The 18,587-nt window shown below is 42.4% G+C and overlaps 1 protein-coding gene and 1 long non-coding RNA gene across 2 annotated transcripts in view; one reads left to right on the forward strand and one right to left on the reverse strand.

Annotated features, from left to right (window-relative positions):
- LOC122177277 (limbic system associated membrane protein) overlaps positions 1–18,587 on the reverse strand; it is a 958,414-nt gene that overhangs the window by 792,150 nt on the left and 147,677 nt on the right. The window lies entirely within an intron of this gene.
- On the forward strand, positions 8,052–18,473 carry LOC122177279. The gene is made up of 3 exons (XR_006178032.1): positions 8,052–8,303; positions 15,220–15,440; positions 17,840–18,473. It is a non-coding gene; the product is annotated as an uncharacterized LOC122177279 (long non-coding RNA).

Raw genomic sequence — 18,587 nt, forward strand, 5'->3', positions numbered from 1 at the left:
AGAAGGAACAGAGGAAGACATCTGTCATCATAGTTAGCAGTGCTTCTCACTGTACAGTTTTAATAATTAAAGAAGATTCACCCAAGTAGAGAGAATGATTAAACTGAAAAAGAAGAGAAAAGGGAAGAAAAAAAAAAAGATCCTAGGCAGTTGTGTAACTATTTTTCCCCTGGGCCTGGAGAATGTTTCCACTAAGTAATCCAAGACACTGCTTAAGATTCAAACTACCGCTTGCTGGGGAAAAGGGAGGGAGGGCAGAGGGAGAATACTGCAACAGCATTTGACTACATCTGCTACCCACTCATTATTGTAATAAAGAGAGGTAGGGATAAATCTCAATGCACGTGCGAGGGCAGCAATTGGCTGTTAGGTTTTAAAGATGCTATTACATCCTGGAGGAGCAGGCATATACGCAGGTGACATTCACCAATTTCAGTGGGGCGGAGGAAAATCACACACCGGAATGAAGTTAATAGCAACCCAGAGGGCAGGGTCCATGATTGCCAACCTGATTTCTATAATTGGTGTGATTACTACTATTGTAACTTAAACACAACAGCAAATCACTTGCTTAATTGAATTTTCTTTCTGTGCATGCTTGGGAAGGGGAGGACACAGAGGAGGATGCAAATTTCTGCTCCAGCTGTGCGTCTTCTCAAGCATGAAGCAAGTGGAGAGGTGATCAAAGCAAGCAGAGGGGTGATCATATTTGGGAGTGGCACTGGGGGTGGATGGGATGGTAAGGTAGGAGCCAGGGCAAGGCAAGGCAAGACAGCTCTTCTGATGTGATCTTCCTTGAGGGTGATGCTCTGGGTTTCTAAACACTGCCAAAGCCTTTGCCACTCCAAAACTGAAAATTTTGCACAGGACCTCATGGTGGACCACGCAAATGGTTATGCTGCACCCAGGAATTGATAATCTCAACACTACCGCTAGCCAGAAAGGAACATCTTTTAGATCAGCCTGTAGGAGCAGTTTGTGCTCCCAAGCTTTTCTTCTAAAAGATATTTTGAGCAGTAAGGAGGCTACAGAAGATAAACAATCTGAAATGTGGGTTATTTCTAGTCCAAATCACTGAATCTTGACTATATCTTACCCAGAAATTCACAAAAAGTCAATAAAAAACCAGAGTCAGTCATATCCTCCATGCCTACCTGTTAAAAGACACCTACATGCCCCACAAGAAATCTTTTATTTCCAGATGCCTTTTTGAAACTGAGGTCATGAACAGCCTTATCAGCATCTTCATGTTTTGGCAGTTTGAGGGATACGTTTGAGCACTGGCTTTAACAGGAATGCTTGCTATCCTTCACTTGGAGATTCTGCCCAGATTTTCTCTAGGGTGTCCTGTTCAGCAAATTTGGTCTGGATCCAAAAATTCTGACTTTATCATCTCTTCTCTGTGAAATCCAAGCAAGCAAAGTCCCTGCTGAAGTTCGGGGCACCTAAATTTTCCTAATTCTGGATGAGAAATTTTTAGGCCTGCTTCAGAAGAAACAACTGCAAATTTTGTTTGGCTTGGGACTGCAACAGTTCAATACGTTTCTCTCCTTAGAGCTCTTCGTGCATACATATCATTACAGCATGCTGTGTAAACTGGGAAGCACTGCTTTTTAACACTCAAAATCACAGGTAGGGCTGGGAGCAAGATGACTGTCATCCTTCAGAATGTGAACTCCACACTCAGATCTTGTACCATTTCCATAACTTACTAAGAGCCAAACTTTAGGTACTCTTCCCTTCCCATGGGAGCCTTAATGATAGCCTTACTGGGTGTCCAGGTAAGACAAGTAGAACTAGAGCCATAAAGTTAAGCATGCAGAGAGCACTTCTGTTAAGCATCTGGATATAACTTTGGGTACTGCCATAACTTCAAACCTAAAAGTTACTGTTTGTTTTTCCTTTTAAATTTTCCTTTATCTGCCACAGAAAGTAAGGGAACTGGGAGAGATTCTGAGAAAACACGATCCCGTCAATAATATATGCCTTCCCTACAGCTGCACAAAAATAAAATATTAATTTAAATGATTTGAAAGGGAAAGAAGGAAAGAGGGGAAGCACTTGCTGGGGCTATGGGATATTTTCCATAATATATTTATGTTTATGTTCATACATAATGCTTCTATGCATCATCTGTTACCTTCCTCCACTGAATATTCTCATCACTCCATATGCTCTTCCTTAAGAAAGGAGGCAAAAAAAACTGGGCTGTGGTCATCACACTGGGAAAAGCACTGGTGGTATAGTTTATTTTCTCCTGAGCCCCTCTGGCTGGATTTTCATAGACTTTATCTGAGTACCTTACCTTTTCTACTCTACTTCACAGGCTCCTTCAAGCCATCTAAAAGCAGTGAAAGTGAGGATATATGGGACTTCTTTGTTACCAAGAGAAGGCGTGATGAGTTCTGGAAAATAAGCCACTTTCAGGCCATCCCAGCTCAAGGAAAAATGTTAATATGTCTTGATGGGATAGTAAAGTCTTTACGATGGCATAAAAGCACTAGGAAGAGACATAAGTATGAAGCATGTCTTTCAGATCAGATTTGGGAAATAGGCCTACAGTAATGCTAGCATTTCAGTTGGGAAATGTGCAAATACAGGCCATTTATCATCTTCGGGTTCTTCACTCTGTCCAAATAGATATCTGTCTAAAATAACATGTTCTAAGCCCCACCACTCCCCACTCCAAAGCAGAAAACTTCTGACATATTACAGAGGCAGCCTAGATTATCCCCAAGGTTATGGGGGAAAAATAGGATTGTTTATTTATTTATCTGAAATTTGGAAAAGAGCCTCAAGAAAATCCAGACATTAACAAATAGAGCAACAATAAGATAACCGAAAATAACACAAAAAATGTTTTTTTCTTCCTCACATCCCCAGCTCTCGCACACAGAAATAACCAGTCTTCCCATCTACTCTCACTAAAGAGAAGCCCACTCCAGCTGCACAAGCACTCTGCAAATGTCCTGTCAAACACAGATGGGCTTTGCAACAAGCTCATTAGAGCTTTCTTGTTAAAGACACTCCATTTCTACATGGCTGAGTCTGGCTCTGGTTTCACCTGATTATTCAGATGGCTACACACATTCAGATATATCTCCAGTACAAAAAATTCAGCACTGATAAAACATTAAGACTGAGAAATCAAGTGCTCAGAAGCCGAGCCTTTCCATATGTTAAAGTTTCTCCTGCATCATTGATTCTACCCCATCGTACATCCTATTTATCACGCATTATATATGAAATTGTACATTTCTCAGGTAAGGTAAGAACAGAGAATCCATATATATTCTGGTGCGCAATGAGATCAAGTTAATGGTGCAGAAAAAAACCAAGCTCTTGGAATATTCTCAATTCTATCTTAGATTTATATTCTTAATATTACATTACATTGTTACCTTATGCTTCCACCTATATCTTTGTTGTATCTATTTCTTATCTTTTCCTTTATTTTATGCACAGTGTCTGCCAGGCCTTATGCAGGCACTGAATTTGTATGCACTGCAAGAAATCCCACAGAGGGTCAATGCTCAACATTTTCACTGTAAACTTGTCGGTTCTGGAACTGCCTTTATTGTGTATCATTAGAGGGCCCAGTAGCCTGGGATCCTGATTTATATTTGGGAACTGCATGTTCCATAATAGTAATTATGATCAGTAATAATTGCAACATATTGTTAAACATATTCGTAAGGCTTTGCAGGATGTGGGCTTCAGATCGCAAGCTGTCTGAGGAAGAGACTGGTTCTTTGATATATTTTTGTACAATGCTAATAATGACACCAGGGTTTCTAAGTGCTATTACAAGACAGAGTAAGTTAGTGATTCAACTAGGGACAGGGGACAGACTGCATTTAGCTTCTACTTTCCTTCTTTTCAAGGAGAAGAAGAAGAAAGAGCTAAAATTATTTGACTTATGCAGTTTCTGTAACCCACAACCTTCATCTGCAGAGCTCTGAAACTCCCTGCACAGTGTTTACTACAGTTTTTTCCCCAGTTAGTCCAGCCTTCTGTTTATCTGCATGCCAGGGGTGAACCTCAAGATGAAGGTTGGGTCCTGCAGAGTGCCCAAGATCTGCAGGAGCAGAGCAGCTGAGCACTTCTGCCCTGAGGACTTATCATTACACTCCGTGTTCATCATCCACAGCTAATTGCCTCGAGCCTCCAGGATACATCAACCCCACACAGAACTATTTAGTCTCTGCAGATAACCAGTTCTGGCAGATTCAGCAGTGGAGGTCTTTACGTGACTGCATGGCTAATAGCTTAGCTGTTAAAAGTTCAAGACGTTCACCTGTGCATGTGCTCTGATGTCTAAGTCAGCCACTTTTGCCTATACCAAGATGGCTCTTTTCATACATATGAATAAAAGCGCAATGTGTTTTGTAATCACAAGTAGAAAATCAGCTTAGCAAGTCAGGAATCCAACATACTGCGTATTTTCAAAAAGGAGCTAATATAATGGTGTCCTACACCATCAGTAACTGATGCACAGCAGGTCATGCTTGTGTCTTCCAGCAGTAAGGCCAAATGTTTGAACCTACCTGACTTCTATTTTATGTTCAAGAAAATCTACAGAGCAAAGGAAGAAAATACAAGAAGAAAACACAGTTCCATGAAAGAGAGCCAGTAAGTCTCTGCTGAACCGAGACATGAAGTAGCAAACATCCACACTAGATGCAGGATGAAGAACGCAGAGAGGAGGTGGCAAGCAAGGCAGGCTCTGAAAACCCACATTAAAGGGTGCCTAAAGAAACCTAACGCTGATGGATGGGTAGACAGATGCTAAATGTGTAATCTCTTCACAGATGGACAGTAACATGCAACAGAAATGGTATCAGTGTGGAAATGTTGCACGTTCAGGCAGATATCTGCAAGTACAGGGAATCAACGAATGACTATATCTTTGGCTTTTTTCCACTTGTCATACCCAACAAGACATGGATACCTGAGCTGCATTACCCAGTTTGCTTTCTGTTTCAGCCATCCCACTGCACAACCTTTCCTCTCCATGATTGGTAATAAATGCTAAAAAGACTCATGAGATGTCCTGATAAATGCTGACAACTCCCTGATACTTGGCAGTGCTACAAGCACACTCTGAGCTCGAAGGGCAGCTGTCCCCACCATGACATCCTTCAGCCACAAAGAGACCAGACCTATGTCTGCACATCATCAAGACTTCCTAACACATCCTTTTGAGAAGATGCTACCAGTCTAGCATGCAGTATCCCCATGAAGTCTACCTTCTGATGCACCAAGAAGCATGTGACAAGCTTGTGAGCCCAGTGCCAATGGCAGAGCTGAGTGCTAGTGATGGGCCCAGTGGCCTCCTCTAAATGACCCATTTAGGACAGTTGGTTAATCAAGGTGGCTACAGGAGGCAGTGACTGCTCTCAGTCCTGCTAGCACCAAGATCAATAAGCGTAAGATGGGGGAAAAGATGCAGAAGGATCTCCAAATTCAGTATAGATCCCTCATTGCCTTTCTCCTCCTGGAACATCCTCTGGTCTAGCCCCGGAAAGAGGGTAGGTGGGCATGACCTACTAAGGTTGTCCCTCTGTCTAGAAATGAAAGAAACCTCTTGTGACACTTCTAGATCCAGACCTGGAGAAATAAGGGATTAAAAAACCTTCTGAAGGAATATAAGAAAGACATTAATTGAAGCCAAAAAGAAAAAAGAAAAAAAGAAAAAAAGATATAGGGGAAATGCAGGAGAAGGCTAGGAACTGGGCAGTACAGAATTAACTATGTGATGAGGACATTTGCAGATGCACAGTAAAAGTATCATTTGGTTTTTCAAGTAGTTTAAAGAGGGTAGACGGCAGTGTGGGGGCTTAAAAAGCCTTTCATACAAACTCAACTAGTTACTTTTTCTGCCTCTCCTTTTGTCTATTCTTTTTGTCCTTCTGTAGTCACCTGCTTTCGAGCTTCTTTACTTTTAGTACATCTCACCTTCTCTTCCTTTATCCAACCCTCTTACAAGTAACTGCTGTCCACTGGTTCCTTCCCATCTTCCCTTCTTTCCATCTTCCCTTCCCATCACCAGGGCACTTGCAGGAAGGCAGAGGAGCACATCTAGGTTGAACTTGTCAGACAGAGGAAATTTGATAAATGTCATCAGAATGAAAGGCTATAGAAATTAAAGATGTCTCTCTTTCCCTCCATTCAGTAACTGACTGAACAACCATGACACCCTGCCACAGATCTGACAAGCTAAGCAGAGCTGAGAAACGAACTGTCACTATTTGGATGGGAGATCCCTGAAATTGCAAACAATGCTGCTAGTGACTCAGAAATGCACTGGTGCCACCACAAAGTCCAAGCAGGCATTTCAGAGAGGGATGTGCTGGGTGCTGTCCTAAAATTTCCCCTGAGCAACCAACCCCTATTCTGTATTTGAAAAAGCAGCAGGCATTTGATAACATTCATTTCACTGAGTGGGTCTTTGATTCTGCCTGCACAGGAAAGTTACACCATTCGCCGGTACGGTGTGATTTTACAGAAACATAGCTGCACCCATTAACTCCCTTGCATAATACACCCTCACTCAAAAATGGCCTCATTCACTTGAACACCTGAAGTAGCTTTCGTAAGAGTATGTGTGTGAACCCAATTCTCCGCTGCAACTGCAGCTGAAATCCACACCTCAGGTCACACCTGCACAATCAGTCCACCTAGAATAACCCTTGGGGTCTAAGGTCATTCTCAAAGACAGGTCTTAATACCTATCTAAGCAAAGAAATTTGCTAGCTTTGTGGTTGTGCTATAGTCCTTCTGCTGTGTTCTGTTTGTACAGCAATCCCTCTAGACATTCCTGTTGGAAAAAGCAGAAGCTGTACGTTGGTTTAGCTGATGCAGTGGGAGGAATCTGAGCTCTGTTAAACACCTGTTATATTCCATCGCAGAGGTGGCTGCTCTTTGCTGTCAGTATGAGCACCGTACATGTCTTCTGTAAAGAACTTTGGGATCAATGAAATGAAATGAGCTACTGAAATATATGCTAATATTCCAACTAGATCCATAAAACAGAAGACTGGGTGGTTGGAAATGCAGTTTATGAATATGCAACACTCAATTTAAAATAATTGTGCAGTTCAACAAATACAAAAAAGGGAAAATTTGGGGACAGACTCTGTTTGGTACTCTTGTTTAATTGGCTATAATTTCTCCTTCACAGCAGTATGGATTTTAAAATGTATCATAACCAGAGTTGGGAAAGTTACAGAATCCATATTACACAAGAATTTTCCCCAGTTAAATAGTGGTTGCCCTGACCACCACAACCCTCTCTCTTTTGCATTTACTTTCTGCACACACATTCACAGTTGGGAGATGCTCCCATTAAATGTTGGCTGAAAGCCATTTTTAGCTTGCCAACCCACGTCCTGGTAATGGCAGAGAACAAAGAATAAGCTCAAACACATCTACATATTTGCACTGAAAGTTGTACTTCACATTGGACCAGATGCTGCTTGTCACAGCAAAGAGGAGGAGTTTCCCCACATCTCTTACTGCAACTCCAGCTCCAAAGTAATTCAGCAAGTCATTTGCACATGCCTAAATCCAGGTAAAATGTTAATGCACACACAATTACTTTATGCAATTGTGCACACAAAGATTGCCTTTAAACTCCCACCCAGTCAGCAAGCTGAACAGCTGCCTGAATTTCCCAGCAGGGAGGCCTCAGGACAAGCCTGGGGGAAAAAGAGGTTTTGAACATGTTGCAAGTGGTCTAGTTCTTCTCTATTCTCTTTTCATAAACTGATTCCTCTTTCAGGGGGAGTGAGGGCCATTAGTTTCTTCATTACTCCCTTTGTCTACAAGAGATAGCCTCAGCAACTGGGAAAACATGCATGGGATCTAGCAGAGTTAAAGCAGATCCAATAGCAAACCTCTCATCCTTGCTGCTGACTGGAAAAAGAGAGGGGAGGGGAGGGGAGGACAAATAGAAAATAACTTTACAAATAAAGGGAAGGGAAGGGCAAATAGAAAAGAGCTTTATAAGTAAGCAAACAATCACTTATTGAGTAAAGTCAAGGCAAATGCCCTCAACGCTCCAGCTCCAGGCAGCTGCAATAGATGGTGAAGAACTACAGAGAGAGAGAGTGACCTGTTATCATTCTAGGTCCAAAAAATCAGCCACCACTTTGTTTACAAGAAAACAGGACATGGCAAGTGGGAGAGTGAAAGTAGCTGAAGAGGGGAGGAAAAGAGGTGGTGACAGACAGATTGCTTCCAGCCCCACAAACATTGAGAATTACGCTCCCATCTGCACTGCCTCAGCAGGAATTGGACAGGTGAGTACATCAACCACTGCACTGGGGATGCTCCAGTCCATTTCTGATGGAAAAGCAGCCCCTGCAGTGTCACCATGCTTCAGCGGAGCGTTTTTATAGCATGTTGGTTTGATACGCTGTCTTCTGCCTGATTCTTCCACCTGTTCAGCTCACTCTTTCCCCACTACTACAGGCGTGCTACTGGCATCAGGTCTCCAGCCTCTGTATGGTTTGGGCTGAGCTGACAGAAAACTGAGTGCCAAACGACCACATATCTAGGCACTGGGCAGAGAACAAGGGGAAGACCTGGAGTCTGGGTTTCACCCTTGAATCACCATGGACCACCTTCTGTAACCTCCCATCACCTATCTGTGACAGTTATTTTCTTGCAATAGCACAGACTCTCAATGCATGGGAGATCAGCCACGAGGTTTTACCAAATGCCCTGGCTACTGGAAGGGAGGAGAAATAGGAAATGGAAAGGACAGGAATTATCAGCTGATCAAAAACTTCCTGTGCTCACAATACACAGCCTGCTCTTCCACAGGATTTCTCAATCCTTGGCCTATATACACACCATTCAGTATCCTCTCCAAAGCGCTGTTACCTTGCACGCATCCCTCCAGAATTTCAGTCTTTTCCTTCATTTGGTCCTAACATATCCATAAGCAGGCCTGCAAGCTCTAAAACATCAGACAAAAAAAAAAAGAAAGAAAAAAAGGCAGAAAACAGGGTCTGTTTTACAAGGCAATGGGCACGGTCTGCCAGAGTTCAAGGAGCACTGCTCTCAGACAGAGCATTTGTATTTTGGGTGGCACAGCAGCTTGGCAAGGAAGAGGGGTCTTTGACGTGTTGTGAGATCCTTGAGATGTGCAAGATGCTGCAAGGACTTTTGGGAAACATTCAACTGCCACAGATTTCAAACTTCCAGAAAGATTCAAAGCCTGGAAAGAGTGATTTCTCATAGTACATGTTATTAGCTGGGAGAAAACCGCACTGTCACTAATACTGCAGCCTCCAATGATCTCCTCAGTCCTCTGTCACCACACATCAGTAATTAGAGAGGCATTTGCTTCAGTCCTCTGCGCTCCCAACCTACCTATCCTTTCTGTTTGAGAATCCTGCCTTTGTCTGGCTTACACATGATTGTCTGTTTACTTGAGAAGGAGAGTGAGGTCAGAGAGGAAATTCCAATCCATTTCTGAGCTGCTAAGGCATCAGTGAATATGTGTTATTAGCTTATTTTCACTTAATTTATTGTTGAACATACAATAACTGTCAGAATAAATCACTTGTAAATGCCAACAAAACTCCCCTGTACCTTAAAGAAAAATGTTGCTGAAAAATACTGGCAGCCTTATGCACTGTTTGCATTAATTTTAAGCCTCCTCAAAGAAATCCCAAACAAACGGGAGCCTGCTTCTTATGAACTTCCTGTTATCAAGTCCCAAAATTCCCTGTGCCCTCTCCATTCATACAGCTTTGGCCCGTATAAAGTCCAGAAAGATCTAGAGTGTCTACACACTCTTGGAAGCTCTTAACTTCTGCAGACATGAGAACACAGGCACTCCCAAACCACAACAGAGCAGTCCCACGTCCTCTGCTGTTTCAGCTTCTGCCCTTTCAGATTCTGCATAGTTGAGGACACAAATATACCTGCTGCAGATGAACCTACTTAGCTTCTCCCCTTCCTTCAGATGCACAAACATCTCCAGCTCATGACATAAGCCATGACATTACACAGTCCCCATTTGCAGCCCTGCTTAGGCAGATCTGTGGCAAGGAAATGGGGATGGGCAGATCAGGGAAAGGATAAAAAAAAAAACAACAACGCAGCAAGAACAGAAAGAGCTGAACAGAAGTGGTGTTTGAATGGAAGCCAGGAAAATCAAACGATTAAAATGAAGTTTTTTCCTAAGGAAAAAAAGTCTCTAATCTTTCTCTCTTTTGTTGGGCTTTTTGTTTTGTTTTGCTTTTTTTGTTTTTTTTTTATACTTTTAATCTTGTGTGTTTTCATTTTCAATCTCAGTGTCCTTCTTTTTGAATATATCCTTGCATCAGTGTCAAAAGAAGCAGTAGAGAGCTCTAGCACAGTAAAGTGCTCAGAACAGCAACATGGAAGTTGAGGACATCAGCAGATAGAAAATGCCACTGTTTTGAATATTCTAACCCTTGCTCCTAGAATCTGGGCCACAGTTTTTAAAAGGTAGAAAGCACGTAGTGGAGAGTATAGCTTTATCAAGAAGAATTCTTACTTCCTCTCTAGGTGCAATCAGGGACAGCAGCATTTTTGTCCACAGCTTACTGGCAGAACTTTTTGTACTTGGATTTAATTGCAAATATTAAATTGATGACCAGTTAGGCACCGATTGGGGCATAAAAACTGCATCCAAAAGTAAGTAGAGTACTGTTGTTGTTTTGTTGCTGTTGGTTTTTTTTTGTTTGTTTGTTTTTTTTGCTGTGTTTGAACAAAGAAGAAAAGAAACAGAATTTTGTAGAATAAATTGTGCATTCTGGTGGGAGCTTGTGTCTACTCTCTGGAAGAAGTACATCAGCAAATAATGTGATTTCATTCCCAAGTAAAGGCATCAGGGCTTTCTGGGGCAACACACCCATAAGGTCAGAACTGAGCATCTGAGGCACTGTGAATCTTGTGTTTGGTTGTCAAGATCAGCACCTGCACATGGATGTTTGAACACCAGTGTTAATGCTGGTGTCTGACCAGAGCAGTGGAAAAGGGAGCCAGGCTGTGTGCATGGCACTGTGCAAACGTGAGGAAAAATGCTCTCCCCAAAGGTTTTCATTCTAAGGCCCTGCACTTAGCACCTTGTATCGGAGAAGACTACAATCAATATAAAGTATAATTCATAGTGCACTTTTATTTCCTTTGCTTTCCTAATACAAACAACTTATCTGACTGCCCCTCAGTCAATATTCAATTAGAAGGTAATTAGTTGCTATGTGTAACTGAGTCTGGACAAAACAAAACAAAACAACAACAAAAACCAACAACACAGAAGTGGAAAGAAAAGGGAATACCTCTTTTACTGAGCCTTTCTATAGAGCAGGCTGTAGACTGTGGAACACACGGCGGCCACTTCTGCTGACTTCCCTCATGCAACCACCCTCCCCAGCTCCCTCCAGCAGCAGAACTCTTAGAAAGCTTACAAAGCAGGCAGCAGATCATAAATTGTCCTTGCCTCAGATTACATCCAGGTCCCTGCTGAAGTCCCATGATAAAGCTGGCAGCTCTAAAGAGAGACCAGCACAGGCAAGCCCAAAGTGATCTGACCATTGCAACAGATAGAACTGATACAACAGATTAAATTTCACTTTCAGAGGCTTATGCATTTATATTTCTAGAATGGCCTGGTCACCAGGAATATCTATCATTCTATGAGACACAGTGAAATGGTACTTTTCTAGATACACAGTATTTTCTCTTCTGAGAAGTTTGCTTTTATTCTTCTGCGCTCTGTTGCTTTTCTTTGGTTAAATAAAGGCATTCAGTAAAGAAGCACAGGTTTGCACTTTGTACATGAAAGCTAAGACAAACAGCAGTGTTGCCATGGATTTTTTTAAACTCCAAATAAAAATAAACAAACACATCTTGGCAGTGTTTGGAATAGAAGCTAGTGAATAATTCACAATGAATAATTGATTTGTTGAATTTAGCTTGGGTTTTTTGTTCTTCTTGTCTGCTGGTAGAATGTGTACTACCAGATGGTGAGTTCAATAAATGTATTCGTTTTTCCAATTTATTTGATGGATTTTCCCCCGTTTTTCCCCCTCAAAGGTGAAGGCTGAAATTCCAGATGGTTTGACTAGTGGCCAGATAAGTCACAATGTATTGTTTTAGCTTCTTTTTTAGAAAGGTGGTAAGAATGAGAACAGGAGCAGAAAAATGCATATATGAAGCAAAAATGAAGGGGGAGGGGGGAGTTCATATCAAAAAGAAGACAAATAAGTGAAGTTGTGATAACAGTCTATAAAATACTGAGTAATACAAAGAAAGAAGGTGAAGAGCTACTTATTTTTTTTATAATGCAAGAAAAATGAGCAGTTAATGAACCTGAAAGGTGGTGATTGCAAATTTACTAGAGAAATTTAGTTTTAACAGAACACTGAACTTAGGCAGGGGAACTCATTGCCACATTATATTAAAGCCAACAGATCAGCAAAATGAAACAAAGAATTACAAGAATTTACCCAAATACAAAGCACGAATCCTGATTAGAAAGACTATATTGCCTCATAGCTTAGGGACGAAACTAATCATTATTATTGATAAATATGTTATATTAACTGCCAGCTATGGTGGTTCCCTTACCTGTTTGCTAAAAATCTGCTGCTGCCCACTGGTAGGTCAAATCAAGGCTCAAGGGACTTCAAGACTGATTCTCTCTGACAACTGCTAGGGCCAGAGTAATGCACAAATCCTCCTAACTTGAACATCCTTGGCGGAATTTCTAACATTCAATTTCAATTAATATTTTCATGATACCAAAATTCATTTTCTTTCTTTTTTTTTTTTAATTGCAATAAAATAAAATTGTTCAAATCAACGCAGGGAGAGGATGAAAGGGCACTGAGTAAAACCACAGCACATTCACTGGCAAGTTTGATCCAACATTCATAAAAATACAGTTTGTATTATTTACCAGCAAACACTTCACTCAGGGGGAGAAGCGAGTAGCATTTTGTAAAGGCTGTAATCTCACTAATTGTGTTGATATTCGTGGAAGGAGAGTATTCTGTGGTTTGAAATAGAGCTGTTAAGTGTTTACCAACTAGAGTCCTTGGTGTACAGCTCAGATCTGCAGAAAGATGCCAGCGCCTGAGGATCTGATAGCAAAAATTTAACAACAGGTACACTGAAGAATCAATGCAAACTGCAAAAAAAAAAAAAAGAGCAAAAAACAAAAAACCAACAAACCAAACCATGACAAATCAGTATAAACTCTGAAAGATATATAATAGTTTAAATATGTCTTCTGTTCCCTGAAGGGCCCAATTCTGATCTGTATAAAAGTTCATGCAAGTTTTGCTATAGCTGAGAGTGAACAAAATCTTTTGAATTATTCTCAAAAGAAAACACATCAGTAACCAAAAGTATCCGAAAATCACATTGGAATTTGGCTTAAGTCTGCAAAGAAGCGATTGAATTAAATGGTATTATTCATTTCCACCACCTCACAAATCACTGTCTTCCATGAGGCAGCATCAAGGCCTGCATAAACCATCGCGGTCCTCCTGCTCTGCTTCTGCTGACTCAAGCTTCTTCATCTATTCTCCTTCGGGAGCTCCATTTGCTCACTTCCTCTATACTTCATTTATATCAGAACAAAGAAATGCAGGCTGATACATAAATACATATTTTTATTTTTATTGTGGCAGTTTCTCTGTAAACCTATAGTGAAGTAACGAGCGTGCAGCATATAAGCAGAGCGGATAAGGGCCACAGGGACATACAGGCCACACCAATTGCACCCACTACCTCCTGCTCAAACCCAGCTTTCTAATAGCCTGTAAATAAGCTTGCTGGCTTCTCCCCTCAGGTCCTGCAGCAGTGGAAGGCAGAGAACAGGTTGCAGCTGAAGAACTGCTGAGCCTGTGAAAGCTGGCCAGGTAAATGAGCCAGGATTGCCAGCCAGCTTCTAGGGGCTGAGCGCCTAGGGATTCATGACAGGGTAACAGATTTACAGCCCTTCTCTCCAAAACAAATACTGCAGCATGGAAAACCCACTCTGCTCTCACCAACTTCCCCTCCAACTCTTCTCCTTGTACTTCCTCTTTTCATCACTTCCTTCATTCTTAATTCCTGTTCTGGTCTGTAAAAACTACAGCATCAAAGATGGGACAGATATTTAGTGGAGATTTATTCCTTGCTGGTTTATGCAGTTGCAATCCTGCGGTGCTTCCCCTCCAACAGTCAGAGACTCCTGATTGTACACCATGCCCTCCTACCTGCCAGACTCCCTGATATAGAAGAGGGTCAAAGGGAAAGCTATGCCACAGCCCTGTCCCCAAAAGCTTGCGGAGGGTACAGCCAAGAGCTGGGTGCTGCTAGGTCCGAGATCTACTTTTCTGCAGATTAGCCCCAGACAGCTGGTCTTTCTACACCAATCTTTCTTCTGAGCAGATCTAACTCCTGCAAATGCCCAGTTCAGAGGAGAGATGAGTTTTCTTGGCTGAATCACCCTGAAGGGGTGCTGCTGCAACACGGAAGTGGGGAGCACAGTTGGAGCCACGTGTCCTTCTTTTATTTCCACGTGTCCTGGAAATAAAATTGCTCCTTTTAGCTCGTCAGGCCAAGGAGGGGGAAGACATTAAGGCCCTTGTTTTCCCAGTTCCTTCAGGCTGGCATCACTTTCCTAAACTGCTAGGCCACATCACGTAGTTCCCATAGCAAATTTATGTGAGAGCTCCTACGAGAAAGGGGCCATCGTGCTCCACTGTCACCTTCCAGGCCTGCTCCTTCTCCTACATCACGTTCTCCTTGCCTGCCAAAACACTTCAGCTGCTTTGGATAAAAGCTAAATAAATAGGAGGCAGGATGAGAGGCAAAGAAGAGAAGCTCTTCAAAAACACGCAGGCGAGCAGTCTCACTGCCAAGGGAGTCCCCATGCTGGCGGGCTCCCTTGCCCCTCCTCATCCTCTTTTATTTCCCTCACTCCCAGTGGGCTGCGGTGCCGGACTGCAAGAAACACGACAAGGTCACACTGTTTGATTCTGATGCCAGTTTCAATTATGTCCTGGCTTTTATAACCAAATCAAAATACAAAAGGCTAAAACAGAAAAAAAAAGAAGGGGGGAGAGAAGACAGCAGAATCCAGCTGCAGGCTGGGAAATGACATTTCAATTTGTCAATTGATCCAGTCCCCCTCCTCACCCTCCTTTATTTTTCTTTTCTCTCTCTGTCCTGTAAATTAATTAGCCCGTTCATCATGTGGAAAGACTGCACACGGGGCTGCCCAGAAATGGATTGCGACAAAGCAAACCTGCTTTCTATCCGCGTATGGGGACCAGAAATGTAGCCACAAAATGGCCATGTGGAAGAAAGGTCCCAATGTGTTCAATTTTCAGGTTTGGGGCTGGCCTGGAGAGATCACAGATATGCTTTCCATAGACTCTCCAAAGGACCTAAGCACATGAAAAGTAAGTAGCTACCTTTCTTCATCAGCTTAGATTTTGTCCAAGCTTGGGAAACAAGGACTAAGAAGGCATTCAACGAAATGAAAAGCTGAATTCAAAAGTGCTGGAATACCTTTCTTCCTTTTTTTCCCCCCCTTCCACACATTATATTATTAGACTGTGGGACTCAAAGCTGAAGGAAATAATTGAAAGGAAGACTCTCACAGTATTGCAGACGGGGCAGGACGGAGACATATCGCAACATCCAGAATTATGACAATGAATGACAGCAACATTTCTAAAGACATATTAAAGTTTCAGAAAGTAAACTGAACACTCCTAATTCTCATGACTAGAAATGAAACTTAGCATGAGGATCAGATTCTCCAAATGTGCCACTTTTCTCCTTTTCTCTGATGTATCTGTTGACCATCATGACAGCTGGTCTTCTGAATCTAGATCTGACTCAGACCTCAATTTTCAGATGCCCTAGCTTAAGTGTCACCACTGCAACATGAAAGAAGTGAAATATCCTGAAGAAAACCCGTTCCCAGGATCTTTACATCTTCTAGCAAAATCTGCCATAATGGCCCTAGGCATGTCTCAAAAATCCCAATACTGGTATGAAGAGGAAATCGTCTAGCTTAGTTGAATCTTTGATCCAAGCCTATGTCTCTGTCCTGACAAATAGACAAGTTGAGGACTCCTGACCTTTTGTACCATTTGTCTGTTTATAATGCATGGCTATGTCCCAGGGCTTCATCAAGTTCTGACTCTCATTGGCAACGGGCACTTTCTTTGTCCAAGGCCTCTACTGGAGTATGACCCTGTCATCAACCACACTAAGCACAGCTAAATCTCTGTGGTAGAGAAGCACCTGCAAGACAGTAAACACTGACTCTCCCCTCTCATATCCTAATGAGAAAGAATATCCACAAATGAGACACTTAAGGAGCAAACAGCCAAAAAGAGTAATGTAGTAATATGGAAAATTAGGGGCTGAGCACAGAGCTAGTTCAAGAGAGTACAGCTTTGCTGAAGTCCATAGCGTTTTTCCAAGCATACACTTGGATCCATATATTTTCAGTTATTCAGTATTCAGGCATTTATTTTCCCAATCTCTTATTCTTTTTATCCATCCATATCTATGCAAATCTCATTTCTTCAGCCCAGCTCACCACAATAAGTATCTCTCTCGCACACATAAAGCCTAAATTTTATCAAGCATTTTATTTACTTCTGTCCCAGAGGAGAGGGGAGAAAAATGGAGAGAGAGACAGAAAGAGAAAGATAAATGAGATTACCGCTGCCTCTTTTTTTTTAGTAATTGGTAGGTACTAAGACATTTCCATTATTGGCACAAACAAACAAAACCTATGGCCGAACAACTCAGCAACAGCAGCTTCAGGTGAACACTCCAAGTGCCTCAATGCGGCCAACGAAACACCAGCACCACTGAAACTCACAGACTGGGGGTGGAGGGAGAATCCATCCTTACCCACTTAACTCTGAAGAGAGAGCAGGTCCTGCCAGTGCCAGACAGGGGACAGACATTCAGCGGAAGAAAGACCCTCAAAGAACGCATGCTCAGTGTGCGAGAAAGGCAGCACACAGACAAAACTGGCAGCAAGAGCAGGAGTGAAGGGAGAAGGGCACATTACATGCCAGCTGCCTTGCTGTATGCCAGTGTCTGCTCAGCCGGGAAGTGAGAGATGAAGAACAGTGAAGGGACAGTACTGTGACTTTAGGAAGAAATGCAGACAGAAACAGTTCCTGAACACTTTCTGATGCTGCATTCACAGCACGGCTGCTTGCCACATCCCTCTCCTGCTCATCACAGCCAAGCGATGGGGAGTGGTGACCCTTCTCCCTCTGCCACAATAAGACACAGTGGTTGTTACTTACACTCCTCCATTCCATGCAGTCACAAGCTGAGCACTGGGACTGCCAGCTTGGCACCCACCTCTGCTGCTGCATCTCAGTGCTCCTATAGGGATGTTTCTGTTTTCCCCAAAGCAATATGAAACACCCTGCTTCTTTTATTCTTCATTAAACACCGTCTGACATTGCCCAAGAAAAGCAGTGTTTAAAACCTCTCTAGTGGAAACGATACAGTCAGTGATCCAAAGTTAAAAATGCACAGCGGGAAGCTCAGCAACTTGTGCGGGCCAGCACACCAGGGCTCCCTGTCCCAAAACTGCAGTTATCCAGATCTACTGCAGAAGAATACTTTGCGCTCCAAACCCTAGCAAGAATGGAATGACTGCAATGCACAGCTGGGTTTGCTACACACATGCTTATCCCCTGATACGCAGTTGAGATGAGTTCAGGAAGAATTATTATCAGCATATTCTAGCTATTTGAAAACACGGCAGAAATCATTCATTTCATGTTTTTTTTTTTCTCCCGGTGTCTTTCTTCAGACCTTGCCACTGCACACAGCTCTTCCATGACTCAGTTTCCCAAGAGTGAAATGAAGATAATGACATCACTGCCTCAGCTGAGGGCTACAAGGCTCTGATATTTGTTATACAGAAGATGGAAACTTGCAAACACAGATCGCAGAGCCTGCAGGAGAAAGGAATGAATCTGTCCCACAGCATTTTCTCAGAAGCCCAGCTCATTCCTGCCTACAGTGCCAGTGACTGTTTCAACTGAACATTTGACAGACTGGACGGCATGCATCCTTACAATATCACTAACATAGTAATTTTGCCTTCTGCAGCTCACAAATGCAGAATCCAGTCACAAAAATGCTGTGCGCCACCTTCCCAAGGTCGCAAAAGCAGTGCATGGCACTGCAGAGATCTCCAGGCCTCCTGCATTAAATGCACAGCTGCCTCTCTCCACTTTCTTGCAACTGAAATCTAGTATTAGTTCCTGGAGTCACCCATCCAGTACCTTGAAAAAATATGATGTGCTCCAAAGCTGTTACAAAGCAAGATAGCACGAGTAAAGCAATTCCCAATAAAAAGGAAAGTTCAAATTTCTTCATCTTTGACTTGTGCAAAAGACAAGAAATACTTAATTTTTCCTGCCCAAACACTACGTGAAAACCTGCTGAAATACATTTTCAGACCAGAGTATGTTGGTTAGCATAAAAGAATTGCTTCCCTGCCCCTCCATTTTACAGCAAACTTCTGTGTTTAATGCCAAAACACCTAGTTTGCT

Source organism: Lagopus leucura, unplaced genomic scaffold (genome assembly GCF_019238085.1).
Source record: "Lagopus leucura isolate 7727_CA_CO unplaced genomic scaffold, USGS_WTPT01 Super-Scaffold_100001, whole genome shotgun sequence".
Lineage (NCBI taxonomy): Eukaryota > Metazoa > Chordata > Aves > Galliformes > Phasianidae > Lagopus > Lagopus leucura.